The sequence below is a fragment of the Canis aureus genome, chromosome 5 (assembly GCF_053574225.1).
Source record: "Canis aureus isolate CA01 chromosome 5, VMU_Caureus_v.1.0, whole genome shotgun sequence".
Lineage (NCBI taxonomy): Eukaryota > Metazoa > Chordata > Mammalia > Carnivora > Canidae > Canis > Canis aureus.
Window position 1 is genome coordinate 49,346,803 of NC_135615.1, and position 27,077 is coordinate 49,373,879.

At 42.3% G+C, this 27,077-nt stretch overlaps 1 long non-coding RNA gene across 18 annotated transcripts in view; it reads left to right on the top strand.

Annotated features, from left to right (window-relative positions):
* Window positions 1-27,077, top strand: part of LOC144314152 (uncharacterized) — a 240,698-nt gene that overhangs the window by 211,860 nt on the left and 1,761 nt on the right. For 13 of the 18 annotated variants that reach the window (XR_013379926.1, XR_013379898.1, XR_013379900.1 and 10 more), the window contains 5 exons: window positions 6,225-6,414; window positions 9,014-9,041; window positions 9,889-10,055; window positions 15,011-15,081; window positions 18,223-25,260. This is a non-coding gene — a long non-coding RNA (uncharacterized LOC144314152). Of the gene's footprint in view, window positions 1-6,224; window positions 6,415-9,013; window positions 9,042-9,802; window positions 10,056-15,010; window positions 15,082-18,222; window positions 25,261-27,077 lie in introns of those variants that run through there. The other 5 variants (XR_013379910.1, XR_013379916.1, XR_013379915.1 and 2 more) reach the window with 5 other exon arrangements.

Consider the following 27,077-nt stretch of genomic DNA (forward strand, 5'->3'; position numbering starts at 1 on the left):
CATCCCAGGACCCTGGGATCATGACCTGAGACAAAGGCAGACACTTAACCAACTGAGCCACTGAGGTGTCTTGAAATCTAGCTTTATAAACTGGGGCTGAAGAGGGTGGCAGCCAAGTCATCACAAATACAGTTACAAAGTCAGCTAACAAAAAGATTCCTGTTCAAAGTGAACAAACAAAAAAAAAAAAAAAAAGAAAAAAGAAAAAAAAAAGTGAACAAGCACTTTGAATCCTTTTTTTAAAAAAATGTTTGTTAAAAAATAAAAAAGTAATAAATAAATAAATAAACTTTTTTGTTGTTTTTTCTATGTACTATATTAACATAGTGCATAACCTTCTAGAAGGGATAGATGAGCATAACCCCTATCCACAACCTCACCCTCTTACCACCATGAATTTCCTGTCTTCACTACTGCCTACCTTAGTCCCGTCACCATCACTAGTGATGCTGTTCTAAATCCAAATGAGCAGTGCGGACCACTATCATCTCCATTCTTTCATGAGACCTGTGAGTATCCAGCTGTCCTCTGCTTCCTTTATCATTTAAAAACAAAACAAACACAAAAAAAATCTTTTACTTTAGTTCAAGAAACACTTGAGTGACATCATTGGATTTTTTTCTCCAATAAATATAAATATATTATAAACCAAATCTTGCTGTTTAAATTAAAGCTGCAATCTGTCACTTGTTTGACGCATAACATCTGCCCCTCAGAGATGACAAAATTGATTTGAATTCAAATGAGAACAAAATGTCACTCAACCCTGGGATGTGTACTCTGTGGCCCCCATCAGGCCACAAATACAGTTCTGCATGCAGATATTTAACATTTGTAACTTAGAACTAAACTGTGACTTTGAATAACTAAGTGATAAATCAGGGATTTAGATTCAGTTCAGTGCGGTGACAGGTTGCTGACCTATTCTTATGCTCTGCATTCAACAAATATGTATTGAGCAAATATATATTGTTGGCAAATACTGTGGATTACAACTCAATAGCCATTCTCCCCTTCTTCCATACTAACAGAACCTTCATTTTATTCTGGGCCGTGGCATGTCTAGGCTCAAGCAATAAATCAAGATTGGTGCACATATTTGTGACAGTTTTGTTCTATTTAGCCAGATAGTAAATATCCCAATTTCCTTTTGCTGTAGAAATGGCCATGAGAGCCAGTTATGGCTAAGAAGAAGTAAGGGGAAATCTTCTGGAGCCTTCTGAGAAGGCTTTCCTTCCTGATAAAAGAGATGGATGCCAATAGCACCGTCTCCCTCCTGCCCCCCGCCTTTTTCCTAATGCAGATGTAGTTGCGGAGCTCCAGCAGCAACCTCAGGATCATGAGGCAACAAGCCAGAGAATGAATGGCAGTCACACTCAAGACTGCAGAAGAGAAGGTGAGGTCAATTCCTGAGATTAGAATGGCAGGATTAAATTAAGGGTCTCAGAAATATAAGGGGCCTGGCAGTGTTGTGTAGGCAATGAAATACAGAACCAGTGAAAAATGAATAGCAGAACCCCCAGGTGCCTTGAGAGCCCAGGTAAGACTCACATTCATTTAGAGCAGAACCCTCCCATTCATATTTGGTAACAGCGTAAACTGAGATAACTTTTTCTGGAGAGCAATTGAGCAGTGTCTCCTAGCATTCAAAAGGCACAGATCAATTAAACTGGCAATTCCACCACTGGGAAATTATGCTGCAGAAAAACACAGGTGCACAAAAGATATATGTACCAGATTATTTATTGCAGCAGTGTTTGAAATAGCAAAAAACGAGAAGCGACCTAAATATGAAATTGGGAAAATGAAGTACAATCATACACACAGTGAAGTACTACGCAGCTGTTCAAGAAAGAATGAAGCAATGTAGACATAATGACATGGAAAGATGCCCAGGAGATATTCTTAAGGGAAAAAAAGAGCAATGCACATAATATCCCATTTTTATTAAAAAAAAAAAATCTTTAAAAGTAAGTTCAGGGATCCCTGGGTGGCGCAGCGGTTTAGCACCTGTCTTTGGCCCAGGGCGCGATCCTGGAGACCCGGGATCGAATCACACGTCGGGCTCCCGGAGCATGGAGCCTGCTTCTCCCTCTGCCTGTGTCTCTGCCTCTCTCTCTCTCTCTCTCTCTGTGACTATCATAAAAATAAATAAATAAATAAATAAATAAATAAATAAATAAATAAATAAATAAAAATAAATAAAAATAAAAGTAAGTTCAAAATGCCACATGTGTATGTTAAGTATATACACGGGCAAGGTCTGAAAGAGAAGAGCCGAACAGATAAAATGGACCGAGTTATTATGTTTTCGTGTCTGTTCTGTCAGTGACCATTGGTGCAGCAATATTTACTGAGAGGAGACGGTAGGAATAATTCACCGATGAAGTTCAGTGTGGGTGACAAGCAGATAAAAATCTGCAGATTTAAAGTAGCTCCGAAACGGTGAACTTTCCAGACAAGATTTGGTAGGTGAAGCACGCGTGTAAATGCCAAAGAAGCATAATAAAAGGGAGGAAAAAGAGAGGAATAAAGAGACTCAAAGTCATTATCAAGGTAAAGAAAGGGCTCAGGAAATGTAGAGTGAGTCTGCAGAAGGTAAGGAAGATGTCTGTGGAAGATTCGGAGGCCGGGGACATTGGGTTGGGGAGAAGAGAGGCAGCTGTGAGTTTGAGTCCCTGCCCCCGGACCAGATCCGAACAAGGGAAGGCCCGTGGAGGGAACCTGTGGTTGGCTGGAGGGACAGACGAAATTATGATGGCAAAGCCCCCGTCCGTTGTGCGCCACAGGCCTTGCTTGCAAACAGGAGGCCAGGCCTGGGGCTCTCCACCGGGCTCTGTGCCCCCTCCACCCGCTTTTCTACCAACCTCACTCTCCTTGGCTGCAAGGTAGTATGTTCTTAAAGTGTCTTTCCCTGGCCTCTGCCCTTGAACAAGCTTGCAGTTTCACTTGAGGGTTTCTAAGGGACTTTATTGCCAAAAATTTCAGAAGGTAACAAAATAACAAATGTTATTGATCTTTATTGTTAAGTCAATAGAAGGAGCCTATTTCGCCTTTACGGTGGGGATGTTGCGCCTCCTCTCACATCTCTCAGACTTCGATCATGAGTGCACTGCTAAGTGCCGACCCATCCATCCTTTTCTTACTGGTCAGGTTTCCAAATCCCCTTCACACCGTCTTTTCTCTAGCTCTAGCTCTGGTGGTCCAGTTTTAACACTAATGCTAATGAGGAGTATTAGCTTGTAGCTAAATGTGACATTTCAGAGCAAGCTCCAGACCTGTCCCTCCCACCTCAATGCCTTCTTGGTTTGCTCAGAAGCATTTCCCAACGAAGGCCGCTGAAGCCAAGCAAAGCATGGTGGGTCGCCAGTGGGAATATAGCAGTCTTAGGGAATAAAAGCAGGGGGCTGGATACAAAGGCCAACCAACAGCAGCGATGAGCTTCAGTGTACGTCGCTGCTGTGAAATTGTGAAGGGACCAGACCAGTGGTCCCCAAGTACCAGGGACATAACCCTCCTCTTGCACTGGTGAAGTATAAAAGGGAGTGACCTCAGATGATGACATTTTGAAGGAAGTGACACCAAAAAAGAGAGAAACAAGTATATCCACCAGGGTTTGTAGTTGCAATACATGTCAACCACCTCTTGGCTGGAAGGAAGGACTAGCTCAGAAAAGAGGTTTAAACATGGCAGGGCTCAGACCTCACTGTGAAGGTGTGCTTACAGCAAAGGATGAGGAGAAGCCTCTGGGATTTTCCAGGCCAGAGCTGGTCCATAGTCGCCAGGCAAGCAAGAAGCCACCTCCAGGGCTCCAAGAGCCCAGGCTGGAGAGCAGGTGCACCCTGAAAGCTGGATGCGTCGGCAGGCATGAGATCTGGAGCACACAGTGTCCTTAGTGGGAAAATACATCAGGATGGTGACAGGGTCTGGACTGCTGTGCAGGGTCGCCAAGAGATGTCCACAGACACACATCCAACACTTAGCAATTGGAGAAGTGGAGCAAAAGCAAAATGCACCATTCTGAGACCAGGAAGAGAAGCCCCCTCCCTCCAGCAATGGCTTTCCTGTATCCTCTATTGACAAATTTAACATCATGCTTACTGTACAGAAAAATGCTCAAAGAGTCCATCCAGTATTGCAGAGTGATTACTGAAGGGTGATTTGGAGCTAAGGCAATAAATTGATAATTGGCACACACATAATAAAATTAATAATAATTCTCCAAGACTAATTGCCGAGCATATCTAAATTTCTCTATTTGTCCCGAAGGCATCTTGTATATCTTTGGAGTTGTTGTTGTTGTTGTTGTTGTTGTTGTTGTTGTTGTTTTCCAAGGTCCAATCAAGGGCTAGTGTGTCCTTTTAGTTTCTCTCAGTTTAGAGCAGTCCTCCCCAGCCTTTTTTTTTTTTTTCCCTCCCGGCCTTTTTATTTTAATGACATTGATCTTTAGAAGAAATTGAGTCAGTTGTTTTATAGATTGAGTCACACTTTATTATTTCTCTCTGGTGTTGTTTAATTTGGTTTCTGTCCCCTGAATATTTATTTATTTATGTATTTGAGAGAGCACGAGTGTGAGAGAGAGCATGAGCAGGGTGAGGGGCAGAGGGCGACACAGACTTTCTGCTGGCTGAGGGGCTCCCCCACAGGGACCCCTATGTGGGGCTCCACCCCAGGACCCCGGATCATGACCTGAGCCCAAGGCAGATGCTTAGCCCACTGAGCCACCCACACACGCCCTGTGCCCTGGGTTTCTTATGAGCTGTGAGTTACATCCAAAGGTTTCAGAAGGATGAGGGGAAATATTTCTAACAAGAATACTTCATGAATGAAGGTCTCTTTTGCAGTTTGCTGCCAAGGGCCTAGAGTGGAAACCTCCTGTTTGCCACTCAGTGTCCTCTGCGGTCACCTCGGATGCCTTGCTGCAGAATACTGATGCCCACTCGAGCGATGTGACAATGTTTAATTTACAACCGGTATTGGTTATAGGGTGGTTGTAGGGCAAAGAGGCCACATGGACTGGCCAGAGCTGCTGGTCCATAATCACCAGGAACATATCATGGTAAAAAAAAAAAAAAGAGAGAGAGACATTATGGTGTGTTTCCGCTCCTACAAATAGTTATTTTCTCAACAGTTTAATGACTTAGTAGAAAAAGTTTTTACACCACCATCTCATTTAAAATTTGAAATCCTCAACTAGAAATCTAAGAAACCGATTCTAATTTATGTACCTAACATGTTTCCTCACTGCGGGGATATTTTCTACTTGATTACCTTATTCATATTTATATCTCCAGAGCTTTACAAAATACATTATCTAAACAGAAAAGCGATAATAAGTCATGCAAAAGTGTATTGGACTAAGACTTATGATCTGAGTTCTGGTACCAACCAGCAGGAAAACCACGGGCAAGTTACTAAAGCTCTCCCAAAATCAGCTTCCTCATCCCTAGAATGAAGGTAGTAATTCCCTCGTGTTGTAGAAAGTGAGGGTAGATTTCAGAAGCAAAACAACCTAGGTTTGTAGCTTTTGTCTCCCGCATTCTTGCTATGTGAACTGGGTAAATAAAACTAGAATTCTGAGAGCTTCTATTTCCTTTTCTTTTTTTTTTTTTTTAAGCAAGGTAAGTCTTTATTTTGTATTATTTTATCTTTATTCATTTGATTTTTTTAATACTGGGCCCTGCATTAAAATTTGAAATCTGGGAAAGCTTCTTTTTCCTACCCAAAGAGTTCATAAATAAGGGCAGTACAGCAATTTCATTCACTTAAAGAAAACTCGTTTTAAAACAAGAGAAGATGATATCTGTAGGCCTTTCCAACTCCTAAGAAGCAATACAACCTTCAGGCAGCCAGAGTATTAGTGATTTTGCCTCCTAATCTCATGCTCCACAAATTTATAGCTTGATTCCTACACTAAAGAGGAAAGGATAGAATGTATTGTAGTCCAACAGGGGAGAAACCCTTCCCAAACGACACTTCTGGATGAACCCCCATTTTTTCACCTCAAGATGATGTTGAGTTTTCCTTTCTTCTTGGCCTTTTGGATGTTTCTCAGATGTATTGCTATTTTGCCCTTTCACTTTCTTTCCACAAAGAATAAAAACTTTCTTTGAATATAGTATGAGATGGAGGTATGACCTCTGATATCTAAACTCGCTGGTTCACATGTGATTGAACTTTCAATGAGAATACCTCATGGGCATTCCTATTTCTTGATACCGCAGAGAGAGAAAATAAAGGAACTGAAAGAAATCCAGCAGCCTTCGGGTTACAGGACAGCCAGTTCCTGGATACCGTTCGTAAGGCCGGGCTTTGCGGATAATTCACATGAGGCATTCCTCCGATTCTGACCCGGAGCTCCTTTCAGAAGAGACTCCAGACACATTGGCAGAATCACAAATTGACACAAAAAGGGTGAGGATCCCTCCTATCACCACACTAGAAATCTTCATTGCTTCAGATTAATGGAAAATATGTATTGGAGTAGTTATTTACTGCTGTGTAATAAATTACCCCAAAATTTAATGGTTTAACCACAGTATAAACATTTACTATGTCAGTTTCTCTGAGTCAGCTCACCTGGGGGGTTTTCAAGCTCAGGGTATCTTGTGAATTTGCATTCAAGATATCAGCCAGGGTGACAGTCATGTAAAGGCTCGACTAGAGCTAAAGGACCCACTTCCCTCTTTAAAAAAGAGAGAGATGGAATCCCTGGGTGGCACAGCGGTTTGGCACCTGCCTTTGGCCCAGGGCGTGATCCTGGAGACCCGGGATCGAATCCCACATCAGGCTCCCGGTGCATGGAGCCTGCTTCTCCCTCTGCCTATGTCTCTGCCTCTCTCTCTCTCCCTGTGTGACTATCATAAATAAATAAAAATTTAAAAAAATAAAAAAGAGAGAGAGAATAAGGCAGAAATAGTAATGTCCCTTTAGACCTAGTCTTAGAAGTCATACCTTGTCATTTCTTCTATATAAGTCACTAGATGCAAATTACTAAATCTAATCTATATCCAAGGGGAAATGACTTAGCTTCACCTTTTAAAGGAAGGAGTGTCAATTTGGAGGCTTTTTTTTTTTTAATTGTAGGGGGGAAAGCCTCACATAATGTAGAATTTGCCATCTTAACCATTTTTAAATGTACAATTCAGTAGTGCTGAGAATATTCATATTATTGTGCAGATCTCCAGAACTTTTTCATCTTGGAAAACTGAACCCTACAGCCATTAAAAAAAAACTCCCTATTTCCCCCTCTTCCCAGCTCCTTTTAACCATCATTCTCCTTTCTGTTCCCATGAATTTGGTGCTTTAAATTCCTCACATACTGGAATCATATAGTATTTGTTGTCTCTTGGGGTCTGGCTTATTTCACTTAGCACAATGTCTTCTAGGTTCATTCATGTTTTAGCATGTGGCAGGATTTCCTTTCTAAAGCAGAATAATCTTCCATCATATGTATATACCAGTTTGTTTATCTACTCATCTGTCTGTGGATATTTGGGTTGCTTCCACCTCTTGGCTCTTGTGGATAATGCTGCTGAACATGAATGTGCAAATATCTCTTCAAAACTCTTGCTTTCAATTGTTTCAGATATGTACCTTAGAAGTGGGATTGCTGGATTATATGCTGGGACATAATTTTTTCCAGCAACCACCATACTCTTTTCCATAAGTGGCTGCAACATTTTATAGTTTCACCTCAGTACACAAGGGTCCCTATTTCTCCACATTCTCCCACCACTTGTTATTTTTTGGTTTTATAGTGAACATCCTGTTTACTATATGGATGTAGGGGGATGTCTTGTAGTTTTGGTTTGCATATCTCTAATAATTAGTGATGTTGAGCATCTTTTCATATATTTTTTGATTTCTGTGTACCATCCTTGGGGAAATGTTTTTTCAAGTCTGTCCATTTTTTAATTGAGTTCCTTGGTTCTTGCTGTCAAGTTGTGAAGGCGTATTTTTAAACCTCATTTACCTTGCTTTGTTTGTTATGAAATTCAAAACATTCATGTATACAGATCACATTTAACTGTCACACAGTGAGCACCCAAAAAATATCACTTGTTCTTTTAGCGTTGTTCTGTTACATAATATATGGAAGCTGCTTTAAAAATTATGAAGTGCTACACAAATGTGAGTTAAAATTAAATATCTATATGCAAAATATTTTAATATTTTTCTCAGGTTCTCCGCATTTAAATGTGTATATCTTTTCATCTTTAGACTTTGCTCTGGTTTGTAGCCGTGATTCGTCTTTTTCCATCTTATTGCAAGTTTTATCAAAAAATAGCAGTCAAAATAGAATGAGTAAAGGAATAGAAACAATAACTAATTTAACTAAAGCAAAGTCAGAGTAAGATCTATTTGAAAATAAAATAAAATGTGAAGAAAGCTGCAAAGATAGCGCTATTGAAAAATCCTAAGAGGACCGGAACTGCTGTTCCTTCAGAGGATGTGAGTGATGTTGAAAGATTAATAACGTTTGGGTAACATTAATTACAGTGATGTTATAAACTCTGCTATTCTAGTTGCCATAACAACCCGCTATATGTCGGTTTCCTAATGACATTTTGAACAAGTGCTGAAGCGAACTGCATCACTTGAGTACTTTGATTGCTGTCATTCAATGATTTCTAAATTGAATTGTTTTGTTCTTAAAGAGTCAGAATATGTCACTGCCTTCAAAAATATTCTCAAAATTATGGAGAGGAAATGATACACATTTCTATACAATTATGGAGTACTCAAGAAAAAGAAATATATTTTGTTTTTCATATGAAATTAACAGATTTTTTTTTTCATAGGGATAAGGAAAAAATAACAATAGGAAGGGGGAATGCACTTCATCCTTCTCCAAGGACTTGTACCCTCAGGGAATAGCTTGACAATAGAATTCTTCCTAGAAGGAGCTTACTTTTTTCAGTTATATTTCTTTCCTGTCCATTCTCTTTTTCCTTCCACCTCCCTTTTTCTTCCTTCTGGTGAATTCTTGGAACCCGTGATGCTGATCAAGGAGGCTGCCCCGTCTGGAAGTAACTGAGGTAAGATCATGTCCTTCCCAGGGCTTTCTGTTCTCTATTCCCTCTGCTGACCAATCTACTCCTCTCTCTTCAGGGGCCGCCCCAGGTGCCTAATGAAAGAAAGATTACTTGCCACTGGCTTATATTATATTGAATTTTAAGATTCCCAGGAGAATATGTTAAATACATATTGTGTCACTGACAAGAAGCAAAGCGTGATTGTAATAGATATGTTTCTAAGCCACTGCTCAGTCCACAGCCTACTCTGCTCCTGCTGCCTGTGGGGCACCCCTCCCCACCCAACCCCCCCCCCCCCCCCCCCCCCGCAAACAACAATCCTGGCTGAATCAGAGATGAGTGCCAGAGCCAACCCATCTATGGACAAGTGGGTTGCAATCAGTATCTCTCTGTCCTCCTCTTTGCTCTCTTGCTCTTCCCTCCCTCTCTCTCCCAGTTGAGCTAAGGTGAAAACTGCCCATTTGCAATGGTGTTTACACTGGAAATGTGGTGTTCAGTGGCAAAACTGCGCTACAGGATTCTGAAGAGAGAGAGAGAGCTTGCCCACTGCCCCCCACCACAGTCCCAGCAGCATCTCTGTCTCTACCTTGCACCTCAGGCAATACAGGTGGCATTCTCTTATGTAAATAAAACACATGAGAGTGCTCCGTACACCCTGATCCCACTGTCCTGCCCTCTGTGTAAGCCCAGGTCTGCCCCTTGGCCAGGCGAGCCATTGGCACCCCCTTCAACTCTCTCTCCTCCCTGCTTTCCTCTGTTCTTAGATCCCCTTCACCCACACAGACGTCCAAAGGCTTCCATCCCGCCCTCCTGAAAGCCTCCACTGGGCTGTCTCCTCTCATCTTCTCAGGGACCAACAAAGTGAGCTCATCAATCCAGCCCAAGCTTCCGTTGACTACAGGACCAGAGCCGTGTCTCGGAAAGTGGATGTCAGGGAGAGAGGTGCTGTCAGCAGTGACATAAACTGGAATTAACAAAGCTCACGTGTTTGATTCATTCTGCATCAGGGTGAAACAGGTTTGCTGCCCCCCCCCCCCTTTCCTTTAAGTCTTCTCTGGATGTTCCTTTTCTGGATGCCAATTTCACTGGGACATATGTGTCTGGGCAAGAGGAGCGGCGTGTGCCATTGTCGCTCTCCACCCTTTTCACTGTAGTCTCTGCCTGGGAACACTGACCCATAGGGGTTTCATCAAAGGACTCCCTTACCCCCTGACTCCAGCCCGGTTCTGCCAACTAGGAATTCCCTACAAGAAGGAGGGAGAAAGAGGAGGTGAGGAGTTCCTGCCTCTGGCTCCTTCTCTGCAGGAGGGCCTTATGGTCGTCTCTGTGTGATTCTCTCCTTGCAGGCCAGTAACTGACCTTTCCCATGTCTTTTTGAGCTCAGGAGTTGGAACTGAATCCCTTGGTACTGCCCTGTCCTTTATGGATTCCTTACATACCATCCACACCTTTGTAAGTAGTCCCTTGGCTAACCTTTGTGAATAGTCACAAGAGTGGTCCTTCATTTTCCTGCTGGGATCCTGATAGAAGAGTCCCTAGCTGTTGTGGGCTATCCTCTTCCTCCTAGGAAGAGGCCTTGAACCCCATCCTACTTCCCCTACCCCAAGGATGGTCTACCCTAAACCATATCCATATAGCCCCACAACTCTGTTCCATGCCTGACAGTAAAAGAGAAGTGGTAGGAGTAAGATTGACAGAGTAGGGACAGAGAAAGACAAGACTCAGTGTGGCCACTTAAGACCTCGTAGCTTCCAGGCACATGGAGGTCGGGGTTAGAGAAGAATGCTCTGTGCCCACATTGGCAGGTGCTCAATCAGAAAGAGCATGGATTGAGCTCAGAAAACCTAAGAATGGTACAGCTCTGGAGGAGGTCAAGAGTCAAGACTGAGTAGGAACAAAATCGGATGTGTGTGGGCTAAATGAGAGGCTCTTGCCAAGGTCTGAGGGTGCCCAGGCCAGCAGGTTGTCGGAGGCACTGGCTGATAGGGGAGGGAGGGTGGCAGGGATCAAGGGGCAAAGTAATGGCCACATAGGATCACCTCTCTGGGTAGGATTGTAAGTCACAGACTACCAGAATTGCAAGGACATTCAGAAATCATGTATTTAAGTCACTTCACTTTTAGATGAGGGCTGTTAGCCTGTACACACAGGGTGCTACGTGACAGAGCAAGGGCCAATACTCGAAGTGTTCCCTTCTAGACCATGATTGAGCCACGAAACCCATGCCTCCATAAAGGGGTGTTGATACTCCATTTTGTAATCTTTTAATCAGAAAAATTTTAGAGAAAAACCAGACATTGCAACCTCAGTATTTTGACTTCAAGTACATTTTGACCTGGTCACCAGAAAAAAAAAAAAAAAAAAGAGATATTGTGAAATAATCAACACAGATTTAAACTCAGAAGAGCCAAAGCGATATATGTTAAATTTAATAATGACGAAAAGTGAACTAAAGAATCTCATTGTTTCAGTTATTCTCAAAACTACAAAAATTGACCCAGGTAAAATCGCATTTGGGGGAAATAACACACAATAAAACTGACAAAGGCAAAAACTGCACAGAACAAAACTTGGTATTGACTTCTTAAATTGACTAAAAAAAAAAAATCACATTCTTCTTGTCAAAATTTATACCTCTAAAACCTGACCAGGAAAATTAGAGTTGGTAGAAAATGACCAGAAAATAAAATTCAAAATTGCTGAAGCCAAGGTTGGGAAAATTTAATACAAATACAAAATGTGATCATTGAATTAAATCCAAACTATTTCAGTGAAATAAAAATACTGAAAAGTATGTTACATCACAGTAAAAAAAAAGAAAAAAGAAAATTGATCGAAGAATTAAATTAACTCAAAAGGACTGTTTCCAGAAAATAATTTCTTGATGATATTCTCAAAAATGTTGGAATAATTCTGATGAAGACGTTTATATTCATTTAAGAAAAAAGTCCTGAGGGCCAAAACAACTGTGAGAAGAAAATATCCTCTGTGGGATTTTTCACGTAGTTCCCCACTCCCTGAGCTTCCAGTTTTAATGCCTTGTCGTTTTTTTAAAGATTTATTTATTTATTTATTTATTTAATTATTTATTTATTTGAGAGAGAGAGAGAGAGAGAGTGTGTGTGTGTGAGAGAGAGAGAGAGAGAGAGAGAGTCGGGAGGAGCAGAGGGAGAGGCAGAGAGAATCTCAGGCCAACTCCTCATTGGGCATGGAGCCTTACATGGGGCTGGATTTCAGATCATGACCTGAGTCAAAACCAAGATGTGGACACTCAACTGACTGAGCCACCCAGGTGCCCTCTAATGCTTTATGATTTTTGAGGAGATCTAGGATCTCCTTTTAGGGTTCTAACACCTAGTCCTAAATCTAAATGTCATGTACTTAGTGAATGACCTTAGCTTGTTGCTAAGGACAAATTACTGTATAATTCCACTAATATGAGGGATGGAAAGTAGGCAAAGTCATAGAAACAAATAGAATGCTGTTTGCCAGGGGCTGGGCAGAGGGAGAAGTAGGGACTTGTTTAATGGGTATGGAGTTTCAGTTTTGCACAGGGAAAAGTTCTAGAGCTCTATTGTACTGCAAAGACTACTTAAGACTAACTGTACAATTAAAAATGATGAAGATGGCAAATTTTGTGTTTTTTCACCACAATATTAAAAAAATCAAGCTACATGAATTTTTAATGGGTAGAATTTAAACAATGTGGACAGTTTAGGAAGGTGAGGCAGGAGCCTAAAAATGTGTTTCTCCAACTTTTCCATGACATTCTCTTCAGGTCAGAGCAAAATAAATCCAGTTGGTCTGAAGGCCATAGTTTGGACAGAAACATCGCAAAAGTCTTGTGCTTTGTCTCTGCAATAGGTACAAATTTTGCCTACCACTTCATACCAGATAGTCCCCACCCCCTGGGCTTCCAGCTTTAATGCCTTGTCGTTTTTGTTTTTGTTTTTGTTTTTTTAAGATTTATTTATTTATTTAAGAGAGAGAGAGATAGAAAAGAAAATAACATTGTAATTACCACTGCATGGAAAATCTGCATCTCTGAGTACAGTTCCATGCTGGATCATAGGTTGAAGGCAAGTTAGTGCAAAATAAAGAAATTTAAGCCAATGTGGGAAAGCAGGCTTACACGGACTCGTATATGACAAAAATGTAAAGGTTGTAAAAGTTGCAAACTTTTTTCCTCCCAAGTTGTCTGTAATAATGACACCTCAAGGAGGTTCACTGTGTCTATCCTCTAGTTTCACATTGTCTCTTGGCTCAGTACTTCATTCTCCTAAAAGTACAGATATTCCAGTTGAGAAGAAAATGCCAGTGTTTTCACATAGTCCCCACTCCCTGGGCTTCCAGTTTTAATGCCTTGTCTTTTTTTTAAAGATTTATTTATTTATTTGAGAGAGAGAGAGAGAGAGACAGAGTTCATGGACACAACTGCCAGGCTTCAAGACTCAGAGCCTCCAGGAGAGAGAAAAGTTCCCACTACCGCTGCCCTCTCTCGAAGCCAGGGTTCCTGCAAGAGAGCATTTCTAGTCACTACCCTGGAAGGAGAATCAAGAAATTAAAGCTTTGCCACCAGTGGTGTTCAGTACTGGAAGGAATACTGGACTTTTGGAGCACCCTCCACACCTCTGTCTTTCTGGCAAACTCCTATTTGCACCTCAAAACTCTGTTTGGGCGTCACCTCCTGGTGAGGCCTCTGCTGAGTCCACCCTTCCAGCCACACCGCCTCAAGCGCTCACTGGCCACATCAGAACTGCGGGAACTAGAGTCTGTGTTGCAGGGTCACAGTGGCAGCTGAGCTCAGACACTTTGGGTGACATAAGGACACGGGAGACAGCAAGAAGCACTGGCATTGGCCCAGCTGCCCAGAGTCCCTTGAACACTGTTAAGGAACCAACATAAAAACAGGCTTCCCCTGACAGAAGGGGGCTCAGGCTCCTTCTTCCTATGATGATGCCCTCCTCTTAGTTCAGCTTCTCTCTCACTCTAGAGCTCTCGGTTGCTGGCTTCTGACCAATTAGTTCACCTGTTACCCCCACATATACTTCTCCCTCATCTTACTCTGGCGCTGTAGTTCTCTGGGCTTCTCATGATGGAAACTGTCAATGACAGATCATCGGTTGGGTGAGTAAGTCGTGTCGGCTGTTGGGCAGAATGATGATATCAGGCTTCCCCAGAGTCCCTGGTGAGCCTGAAGATGGCTGCTTTTGACCAAGTTGCAGGCTTCCGGTTGGTTCAGGCTTGGCCAGGTAACTGGATTGCATGACAGGAAGCACAAGTCATGAACAATGAACAGCCTTTGCTGCTCTGCTCAGAAGGTAATCTGTGCACACTTCCATTATTGCATATATCGTAATGTAACCAAATGTTTTTCCACATGCCCAGTCCCCTACAAAACCATAAACCCGAGGCCAGTGACAGCGATCTCCCAGCTTTGCACCTGGAACCCATAGCACAGCACCTGGTACGTAGTAGACCCTCAGTAAAAGTCTGGTGACATTAAGTGAGATGCAGATGGAACCAGATGGAATCAGATGGACTCAGAAAATCTGAATTCAGGTTCCGATTTTGCCATTTCATAGCTCTGTAAAGTAGGGCCAATTATTGAATCTTTCCAAACCTCCCTTTTCTCTTCTGTTAAAAGATATAGTTGGGATTGAATATTAAATTGAAATGTGGACACGCCTAACACAGGGCTTGGCACCCAGTTCCTCTGTGTTTATGTGTATAATATACATTTACATGTTATATTTAAGTTAATTATATTCATATAATAAAATACTGTAATTATAAAATACATAATTACCTAATTATTAAGGTATGTTAATATGTATTGATACAAGCTATCTGATTATATAATAAATCAATGCATAATTATATAATCAATATATATAATATAGTTTTTCTCTGTTTGTATCATGGCCATGTATTATAATTACATCCAAATATATCTTCTCTCCCAATCAAAGGGTGAATTTAAAGGAGCGGATCTGTGGCTCATGAACCTTCCCCACCACTTCACCCCATATTTCTGCACTAAGTAAGTATTTAATATGAACAAATGGTGTGTGTTCAGTGGGGGAGGAGGGCAGTGGATTTAAAAATGGCATTTACTGGGATCCCTGGGTGGCACAGCGGTGTCTTTGGCCCAGGGCATGATCCTGGAGACCAGGGGTCGAGTCCCACGTCGGGCTCCCTGCATGGAGCCTGCTTCTCCCTCTGCCTGTGTCTCTGCCTCTCTCTTTCTCTCTCTCTCTCTCTGTGTGTGTGTGTGTCTCTCATGAATAAATAAATAAAATCTTTTTAAAAAATAGCATTTACTTAAAATCTCCCGATCTTAACAGTTTTCAAGAATTAAAAACGAGCAGGACATAGGAAGCATCACAAATAAATTATGGTCCAACTCATTTCACTAATTCTGGATGCCCAGCAGTCTTCTAACAGCCAAATGGAAACGAGGCTGACGTGTCCCAGTTTTCCAGTGTGTGTCTCCACCTGCTGTATTTACTGGAAAGCAGCAGAAGCATTCCTTCTAATATTAAGTTTTTCTTTTTTTTTTTAAGATTTATTTATTTATTTATTTATGATAGACATAGAGAGAGAGAGAGGCAGAGACACAGGAGGAAGGAGCAGGCTCCATGCCAGGAGCCTGACGTGGGACTCGATCCCGGGACTCCAGGACCGCGCCCTGGGCCAAAGGCAGGTGCCAAACCGCTGAGCCACCCAGGGATCCCTAATATTAGTTTTTCAAGCGCACATCCCTGGGCAGCCTCGGCCCCACGTTGGGCACATGTACCTGCACATTTCCGCGGGCACCGCTAGAGGGCAGGCCCTTACTCCAGATGGACCACTGAGCTGGGGCCTGCAAACCTTTGAGGAAAAAAATGAACGGGCCACTGTCCTGAGGCTTGTTGCTAAATGGAAAAATACATGTGGGCATGTCCAGATTTGTATTGTGCTCCCTTAATTAGTTGTGCAATCTTTAGGTTCACCTTTCCTTTTGTTCTCTATTTCCTTGTTCAGGTTCTCCTTTGGATTGTAACAAATAAACCTTTTCTTTGTTTATTTTTAGAGGCTCAACCCACAAAAATAAATCAAGATGAGGTGACACAAGTAAACACTGCATAATTTAGTTGGTGAGGGCTAAAAAGCTGAGGCTTTGTTATTTTCAAAGGAGGAATTTTTTTTTAAGGGTTCGATTTACACCTCATTTTCTTATTTTGCTGGCTTGGCAAGATGGGAAAGGGGGAAAGGGATTGGCAGGAAGAAGAAAACTAAGAGAGGCTCTGTGTACGTGTATGTATGTGTGTGCAGATATGAGGGAGCATGTGTTGGGGTCGAAGAAGAACAGGCTAAGTTGAGGGGTTATTTGGTCCCAGGTCACACTGGCCTGTGAGCGCTGAGGGGCCACCATGAGTGGTCCTGGACTCTTGCTCCCCTTGGAGCAGTCATTCTGCTTACATCTCGTTGCTTGGTCTAGTGTGTAAGAAATGTATACTAAAAGACTTTAAAAAAAAGGTTTTATTTATTCATGAGACACACAGAGAGAGAGGCAGAGACACAGGCAGAGGGAGAAGCAGACTCCTTGCAAGGAGCCCAATGTGGGACTCATCCCAGGACCCCAGGATCATGACCTGAGCCAAAGGCAGATAGATGCTCAACCGCTGAGCCACCCAGGCTCTCACGAGGAGCAATTTCTAATCCAAAATGACAAACTAACAAAATTCTCAACAAGAGACTCATGCCTAGTTAGGGCAGTGGTTGAAAGAAATGCCTTCCCCTGGGGGTGGTACCACTACTCTCCCAGGGCTGGTGGAAGCTCGTCTGCCTCCGTGCGTATTGGCTTTTTATAACATTCGGAAAATGCCACTCTTTTTATTTTGCCTCCACCATCACGATTACTCTAATCGTATAGAACTCTAATAACCAGCTGGGCGGTGGGTTCAGAGGCATGACTGCTCTCTGACTTCATAAGAGCCAATTAATTACTACTTACAAAGTTTCAATTATTTTATCTTTATACGTCTGAGAGTTCTCTCCAGATAGATAATCGTGGAAGGAGTCTCCACCCCATTTGGTTGCTCCCATGAAATTATCTCTATTATGAATGTGAAAGATTGTTACTTTGCCGGTGACAAATATGTATGAAGAATTCAAAGTACTGTACTTTCAAATGTGTTACATCCGCAATTTCCAAGAGCCACCACTGGGGGATGCTGCTAAATTCTTAACTGGTAATTTTCAAAATCTGAGACAAAATGCAGATTTTTAGGCTTGGCAGACTCTTTGGGGTAGGAGATTGGGAAATCTGTCTTTTTAATAAGGTTCTTGAATGATCCTGAGGCAAGAGAAGTTACACAGCAGAGGTAAGTACTTCTTAACTGGTGTAAGTTCCCTGAAGTCCTTTCACAAAGGAAAAACATGTTTTAGGGAATGAAGTCATCCTCGATTAGAAAAGGCAAGTGTGGGGACTCCTGGGTGGCTCCGTCCTTTAAGCATCAGACCCTTGATTTCCGCTCAGGTCATGATCTCAGGGTCGTGAGATCCAGTCCCAGGAAGAGCTCCACACTCAGCACGGCACCTGCCTGTCCCTCTCCCTCACCTTCCTCTCCTCTCCCCCTCCTCCCTCTCTGCTCCTCCCTCACACTCTCTTTCTCTCTCCTTCTCTCTAAAATAAATAAATAAATCTTAAAGACAAACAACAACAACAAAAACCCATAAGTGTGAGTATCCACAGAAGGTGTATCCACGTCAACCACGTGGCTGGAACTCTCAAACACTGCGCTACCCTCTGTCCACCCTCTCCGGGCCCCCAGTGTCCCTTAGCAACACCATTGCAATGGTCTTCTAACGAGTTTCCTTCCTTCATTTCCCCTGGAATCAACTCCCCATGTAGCAGCTAGAATGATCTTTTAAAAAAGACATTCTGTTGTCTCACTCACCTCCTGAGAGGCTTCTAATTTACTACCCAGCGCTGTCAGAAGAAAATGCAAATGTCTTAGCATGGTCTGTGAGGCCCTGTAGGAACAGGCACCCGACCAGCTCTTCTGATGGTTTTTCCACATGCACCCTTGGCCCTCTCCCTTTGCTGTCCTCTCCCTTTGGTATCCTTCGAGCTTGCCCTTCCCACTGCTCTTGCCTCAGAGCTTCATGGCTGGCTCCTTCCTCATCTCTTTCACAGGTCACCTCCTCAGAGGCTTTTTCTCACCGCCTGTCATCAGTCCAACCAATGGTGGCTGGGGTCCTGGGAGAGATGGGACTGTCAGGAGACAGACCAGGATAGGCCCTTTGGCAGTCACAAAGCTGGAGCACAGCCCATATTTGTTGAATGAATTAATGGAAACATTTAAGCTAGACCTCCCTACAAACTGAGAAAATGCTAAAATATCAACTCTAGTTGCAAACTGGAGCCCTCTCTTTATCATTTCAACTATTAAATGGCTTTTTAACGAGGCTTTCCGTACACACCCAGCTTTTTAACACGACCTGCCCTTGCCTTGCTTCTTAGGAGTGGTTTTCAGTAGAGGTTTGGGGAGCGATGCATCCTTCTAAAAAGGCACTTCAGAATTTTCAAGGACCAAGGGATCTGTGAAGTTTAAACTGCATGTTTGATACATTTCAAATTAATATTTTAATTATTGAATTAATATCTTCAGTATTTTTTTAACTTCAAGCAAAAAAAAAAAAAAAAAGGGTTTATTGGCTCACATAACTGCAAAGTCCAGGGGGATAGACTAGCTTTAGGCAGGGTTGGATCCGGGGGCACAAACATGGTCATCAAGTCTCTCCATAATTTGGCTCTGCTTTCCTCTGCACTGGTTATCTTTACTATTAATACAAACTAAAGAAATCAAACTTCAACAAAATGTGGCACTAACTTCTTCCTTGTAATTGGAGATGTTTGGTGTTTAGCTGTCAATTCCTCTCTCCACCCATGTCCAGCCTGCCTGTGGCCCAGGACACTGACCATCATGGATTATATCATATGGGTTCATGGGTCTGTGTCTTATTCGGGAATCTGCCCAAGGGGAGTCATTAGCAAGAGATAAGAGAATGAGGGAAAGCAGGGTTGGCTATTCATTGCCCAGCTCTCTCCCTGTGGCTCTGCTTTCCTCTCCTCAGAGACCCAAACGGGTCAAGCAGCATTCTACTAAACAGCTCCTTCTGGGTTCCCATGGCCTCCCTCACCGCTTGCCTCTTTTGGCCTGGGGATGCTAATGGGTTCCTGCACTTGCTAGCTCCAACATTCATCCCTTAACCCTGCCCACCCCTAGGTAGAGTCCCTGCATTAATCTTTCTCTGGTCATTCCATCTGCATGAGCCATCTGTCCCCAGCAGACTCAAGAATGGCATGGCCTACGAGGGTTTTGTTGTTATCATTGCCTCTTTCTGGTGATAAACACACCTAAGTTGCCTCAGTGGTGGCGGCATTCCAGTCTTTTTCTCCCATTGTCTCATTCCCTGATTTCCTGGGCTGTCCTCATCAACAGCTTCACTAATGCTGACCTGCCCCCTCTGCCAAAGCCAGCACCCCCAGAAAGTCCTAGCATTCAACAGCTCTGGACAGAAAGGGTCTCTGCCTTCATTTTCTTTCAGAATAGTCGTATCTTAAGCCTAGAGAGCTTTAAAAAAGAATCAGCTATGAAAGATTCTTAAAAATGACTCTCCCCCAGCACCTGTCACCCTATTTATTCTCAACACCCCATAAGTGATACTGCTTTAGGCAAGACTGGTTGTGTGAGCCTTTAACCAACAAATATCAGCAACTGGGAAGCCCATAAATAGCAGCAGAGAGGACAAACAGGATGACTCAGTAAGCCTTCTGAGTCAGACTGGCAGGGGCTGGCCTTCCCTCTTAATTATGGGGCGCTGGACCCATTGTCTCTGAAGTCACCTCAGAGTCTCGCCTAACAAATATCAGACATCCAGTTTTCTTTGAAGATGTGCAATTTTCCTCCTCCTACCTGCCATTAGAAAATAAAGTACCTGAGCTAAGAGGCCTCCTGGGGCCTCACATCTTTGTCCTCAGCAATTAACCCCTGAGACCTGCCACTGTCCATGCCATTGGCTGGCTGGTTCTGGCTTTGGCACCCTCGGTTCATGGGATCTGAAATGCGTCACTCCATCTCCCTTAATGTATCTCCTCTACCATGACGGTAGTAAACATTACCTAGCCACAGGGTTGTCCTGAGGATCAAAATCCATTTGGCCAATTATATGATGTTGGTAGAAAAGGTAAAAATATAGAGACAAGAAAAAGATCTGTGGCTGCCAGGAGGTCAGGGATGAAGAGGTGGAGGGCAGAGTATATTTAGGGCAGTGAGACTATTCTGTAAGATACTGTAGTGATGGACATATGACATATACCTGTCAGAACCCACAGGACAATACCACACCAAGACTGAACCCTATGCAAACTAAAGTCTCTGTTTCATGATAATGTATCAATGTCGGTTTGTCAATTATAACAAATATACTACGCTAATGCAAGATGTTAATAATAGAAGAAACTGTGCACTATCTGAATATGTAGACAGAAGCATCTACATGTATTTAGAGATCAATATCCCTAACGAATAGTACTTGAAATTTGAGCCACATGGAATACAAATAAGATACAGTATGTTTGCAGGGAGCTGGAGAGAAAAGTAGACAGAGGGAAAGAGTTCTTTGCTACATATAATGTAAGTGGACCTGGGAGCATAGATCTTTGGAATCTAACAGTTGAGGTCATTTTTCCAAACCACTCCCAATTTCAGGGCACAGATTGTCTCAGTTGTACCCAAAAGATTTATTTAGCTAAAGAATGTGGCCGAAACAAGGAAGCAGCCATTAGGTTTTTCAGAGGATGAGAACACATCCTGTCTGGGGACATACACGCGCGCCCCAACTCAGAGCGGGCCCCACAGCTGTCCTGTCTTGCTGCAAGCCCTGTGGGGGATGTGGAGACCAGAGGGAAGCCGCTATGGGCAGAATGAGGATGGGCTATGCTGGAATGAGCCACTCCCTCAGAGAGTCTATAAATGAGGATGAAGAATTTCTGAACCAACGAGAGACCCAAACCCATCCAAGAATAGAAGCCTGGGGGGACAAGGGTTTTTTTTTTTTTTTTTTAAGTTTCCCTCCATAGCAATCCAGATTAGAACATGGTTTCGAAGGAGGCTTTGGTTTCCCCTGGGAGAGCTCTAGTTTCAGAGTGGCTTTCCTGCAAAAAGAAGTATTCGATGAAATTTGCTGAATAAGTGAGGATAAGTGTGAAAGTGGAGAAGAATGTTAGGCAAGGTCCCAAGCATGAGTTGCCACAGGAGGGGGAGACATCTCAGCAGCCAGAGGTACCTAATGAGAATATTAAGGTACGCAGACAAGAACGATGGCCAAGGCGGAAAATCAGATTACTTGGTGGTTATGACGAGCATGGGCTCTCAGTGTAATAGACTTGAGTTCTAATCTCAGCCTCATCGCTTACTCACTGACTGATCTTGGGCCAGTTAATGAACTTTAGTGAACCTTAGTTTCCTTACTGTAAAGTAAAACTAAAACTCCCTAATGTGCGTGGGATTAGATGCAATTACACATATAACATACTTAGCACCCTGCCTGCCACATAGTAAGTGCTTAATATGTTGTAGCCATTATACACGTCAAATTTCTTTCTAACATTGGTTTAAGAGTTATGAAGGAAATAGATAAGAAAAGAGATGAGGAAAGAGAGAAAGTTAAATTCTCCGATGACCCCATTAAATGTCAGTAGAAGAAGATAGTCTCAGCAAGGTTCTAGCAGATAAACCAAATGGGTCCCTGCCCCACTTAGTGAAGGGAATGTTTCTGATCTCAGCATGACTTTGACCTGATATGACCCTAGGGTGCTGGGGGAAATGTAAGGATGCGGGTGACTGAATTTAGGGTAGGTGGTTGGTTTTGCAGGAGCTATTTGGGTTTTGGAAGAAGAGTGCCATACTGTGATGTATCAAGAAACTGGCATTTTAATATCATTCTTTGTTTCTATTACAGTTTTAAATAAATTCTAGAAGGCTTCACTTCTTGTAATATGTCCTTGGAAGCAGGGTCAGAAACAGAAAGGATGAAGCCAAACCCCCTACCCCATGTGTCTACTGTGCCACTACCAGAAGGGCAGACAGGCCCTTGCCAAGCTCAGCAGACCCCAACCTCCCAGTTGCCTTCATTCCCACATGTCATTCAGACACCCCACCCCAGCACTTTCAGTCTGTAGGACAAAAAGGAAAAGCTGAGAGTATTCTTACAAAATGCCGTTATAAGATCAAGGGAATGGTTTTGAATGCATTTGCTTACTAATGGGAATTTTTACAAAAGGGAAATAAAAGAGAAATTAGTTCAAATTTCCCTAGACAGATGTTTTAAAGAAATCTGAGCCTTCTGAAATGCCACCAAAAAGCTTTTCTATTCTGAGAAAAAAATCAAAATTGTTGTTAGTTAAATGTTTAATGTTTATTATCACCAGTATATTAGTTTTAGAGCAAATTTACACCACATTGGAGTTACATTTTCATGTTCTATGAGTACATTTTATACATCATCAGGGTCCCCGGTGTAATCAAAGTAACAATACAATAGGCCCATTTTATAGAAGCTAGAGAACAACATTACTATTTTCTTAAATTTGCTTAGAAACATATACTGCCATGCCTTTTCTTTAATAATATTGTCAAGTGTTTGGCCAGATATCTCTGACCAGGCAATGCAATCCTTAATTCTTATATTATTCTGAGAATAATTACTGTCACCAAAAGTGTGTGATGATTCAGTTTACAAAAGAGTACATTGTGGCCAGAGCCTGTTGGCCTTGAAGATGACATTCCCACATGTTCAGGAAGGTCAGAACTGAGTTACATCAGCTCTTTGTTGAAAGCATCCCACTGAAGTCTGATAAATGCCAGAAAAGAGAAGTCAGAATGTTTGCCTATTTATCCTGTATAAAGTAGCATCAGATTAACAGATCAGGACAAAATAGGGAGCTACCCTGTTGTTCAGAGGAAACGTGTATGAAAAAAATGCTATTCTTGACCAACCTGGGGCCTCTCACATGATAATTTACGGGAGCATTTACAGCCTTCGAACAATGAGAAATGAGGGGGAAGGGACACAAAATAGCAAGAAACCTCATTGGTGATTGGTGTCAATTGATTATTGAATGACAATATTTGCTACAGTGCTTGCTGTGTCTTTGCTAGTTTAACCACATGCTATATTCCCTGATGGATCCATGTGATCCATCAAGATCATAGCAGTTTTGTATTTGCTTTAGGGAGATCACACATCAAGAAACATTTACTTATAAATCCCCAAACATTCTGATATGGTAGTAAAAATGAATGCATGTGACAGACATGAAAGTAACAGCCCCTGACTTCCTCCTGTAGGAAAGCAAAGGTACCACAGAGATTGAGCTTTGCACGCAAGGACAACAGTGAGTGATCCTAAGTAGTTCTATACTCCCCGAGGAAAAGGATTACTTCACTTTCTGGGGAGGAGTTTATTTACACAGCATGAACAATCTGCTGAATTTTAATTCCACCCTTCCTCAAAAAGAAGTTTGAGCTCTGCTTTTCAAAACAAGCCCAAGAAATAACAGATTGAAGGGGCCCAAGATACAAAAATTTCAGACTGCTAGCAAGAAAGTCAAGTATTAATCCTTCTGAAGTCGCCTTCATACCCTTGAAGCTCTTGAACAGGCAGCAGTTCCTCAAGCTGCAATGTCGGTGGCCCCTCAAACTCAGCGTGCGTTTGCTTCAAGCATGACACTGACTCTCACCTTGTCCCAGAAACAAAAAGCCAAAGGTGAATCCCAGGAACCCTCAGCACTCTGGGAATGACTCAGCATTGATGATGAGCCCTGTGAAGAAATCCAGATGAAGTCAGGAAAACAGGTGTGGGATACTGGGATACTAAGAAATTGTTTTTTCTTTCTCATTTGTAGATTTTCCATTTTTGTTGTATCACATGCTTCGTTCACAGGATGTGTGACAATCCATGCCGCTGTCCACAGGGACCTGTGTCTTAGTGTGGAGATCCAGAGACCAGGCTGCTTGCCTGGAACGGCCACAAAAAAGCAGTATCTTCTCAATGTTGAGGTTGCCCAGAGATTTGTCCTCACTTCAGTCATTTTCTTCTACAACATATTCTCCTTTGGTATTCTCATCCATTCCCCCTGAGTAATCTTATCCACTGTTGCAATTATTAACTATATTCAGTCAACAACATTCAAATCACCCTACCTCCCCACTGAGCACCAGTGCCATATACCCAACCCCTTGATGGACATCTGCCCTGCTTGTCCGCAGGCCCCTGGCACCAGCAAGGACCCCACCATAACCCAGTGAGCAGCGCCTCCATTCCAGCAAAGCACCTAAACCAGACACACTTGAATGTCATCTTTGGCTTTCTCTTCCTCCAATCCAACTCATGACCCCAGTTCTCCAATTTCACCTCTCAAAAGTTCTCTTGATCTAGTCCATTCCTCTCCATTGCTGTAGCCACCACCTTGGTCAAGGGGGCCACCATCATTTCAAACCTGCATCACATCACAGGCTTCCCAGGTGGACTTCTCAGCATTTTTTAAATCTCAAATCTGATTTTTCTTACCCTCTTGCTCAAAACCTACTCCCCATTGCCCTTAGTCTAAAGCCAAATGCTTTTGTGTGATCTAGCCCCTGTTTGCTGTTACCATTTCAGCCCTTGTACTCTGCAATCCAGACACATTGGGTTACCTGAAACCCCGGATTGGCTTTTGCTTCCAGGCCTTTCTGATATGTTTTTGCCTCTGTCTCAAAGGCCTGCCTCATCTATTCCCTAGGCCCACCTCCCTAGGGCTAGCTAAATCTGTGGATCTTCCAGGCTCTGATAACATGTCACCTTTTGTGGGGGACTCTCTTTTGCCTCTAGCACTGATTAGGTGACCCACAGTTTTACATGGCTTTCAAGTCAGAATATCTAAGACACTGTGTTTCAGTTGCCTGGTAACTTCTTTCTTCTCCTACTAGATGATAAACTCCTTGAAGACTGGGATTTAGCCTCACGCTTGTAACCTAGCACTTAGCTCAGTGCCTGACACCTGCTGGATATTTGATCATTGAAGAAAAGTTTATATCCCCCTTAACTTTTTTTAGGTTTGCAGCTATGATTGAAAGTTAGAAGATAACATAAATGAACAAATACCAAATAAATTAAAAGTTCAGGTGTATGAGACTGCCGGCATCCATCTAACAAATGTTCTGCAAACATTTTTTTCCTATTGTATGTAAGGGAATTCAATATATCAATATTTCATAGTGTTAGAAACGGAGAACTTTGATTTTCTGGTAGACAACACCTAAAGAAGTCTGATATCATCTCTGTTAAAAGCCAGCATGTCCCTGGGCTATTTAGGCATGCAAGATTCTCTTTATTAGTTACTGTCTCATTGTAAGTCCCAAAAACCCAACTCAATTAATTTAGGGGGAAAAAAAAAACAACAACTACAAAACCAGTGATTAGTTCATGGAATCCAAGAAAGGATTGAATGACCAATGCACAGGCATGATAGCCAGCCTACTAAGTCTCAGAAAGGACTCAAAACCAAGGTGCAGAGCTGCCAGCACTCCAGGTGATTCTTCTACAGCTCTAGTCTCTGCAAGACCATGCATACAGTCTCACTAGCTCTCTCCACGCGGTGGGAAAATTGGGCTGGTCTGTTTTGGATGCTGCTTAAAGTCCACCATAAAAATCATGTTTTAAAATATTTTTTACCTATGGAAATCTGTGTAAGAATTCTTAAAAATCCCCTATAATTTCATCACTAATTGCTAACATTTTGTTATCTTATTTTCTCTGCATGTGTGAATATATATATTTGTAATCTTTACAAAGTGATGTTCATATTATACAGTTTCATAGCTCAGATGTTTTTCATTTTACATTTTACCAGGAGCCTGTATCCCATAATCGCTGAAAATACCATTTTTAATGATAGTGTATTAGCCTATGGTTTACCATAATTTATATAACCATTCTTTTATTGTCAGACATGTAGATTGCTTATTATAAAGTATTTTTAGGGATCCCTGGGTGGCGCAGCGGTTCGGCGCCTGCCTTTGGCCCAGGGCGCGATCCTGGAGATCCGGGATCGAATCCCACGTCGGGCTCCCGGTGCATGGAGCCTGCTTCTCCCTCTGCCTGTGTCTCTGCCTGCCTCTCTCTCTCTCTCTCTCTCTCTCTCTCTGTGGTGTGACTATCATAAATAAATAAAAATTAAAAAAAAATAAAAAATAAAGTATTTTTAATGATATATATGTGGCAAATAGGTATATGCACAATTTTATAGTAAACACACCTAATCACCCCTAGGAAAGATGCACAGGCTCTGCCATTACTAAGAAATTTTCTATTTTTTTTTACAGAATCAGCCTTTTTAAAAATATTTATTTAATATTTTAGAGACAGAGAGAGATCTGGGGGGAGGGGCAGAAGGAAAGGGAAAAGGAAGGAAAATCCTCAAGCAGACTCCCCACGAAGCATGGACCCTATCACCGCGCTTGCTCCCAAGACCCCAAGATCATGACCGGGGCCAAAATCAAGAGTCGGACACTTAACTGACTGAGCCACCCAGGCCCCCCAGAATCAGCCTTTAAAATGAAATAAAATCTAAATAATCAGAAGGAACATACCAAAATGTGTGCAATTAATAAATATGGCCAGTTCCTATTTTCATATTGTCTCCTATATTGGAAAACTGCTCAGGTGCCTTGCATCCCTTCAATGTTTTAGACATCCTAGCTCTTATTAAAAAATATTTGTAGAATTAGAAAGAGGAGATGTAACTCATACGTATTGCTATTTGTTGTTTCAGGGGGGCTGAAGAGCTCAGTAATCCACTTGTTCCTGCTACTAATCCAAATTCTCATGGGCAGTTTAAATAAGAAATACATCCCTAGAAAGAGGTAGCCTTGCCACAGCTAGAATTAATGAGTGTGATTTGGTGAGAACAGTGGAGGGTTTATACTCACGACACCTGGGTGCAAA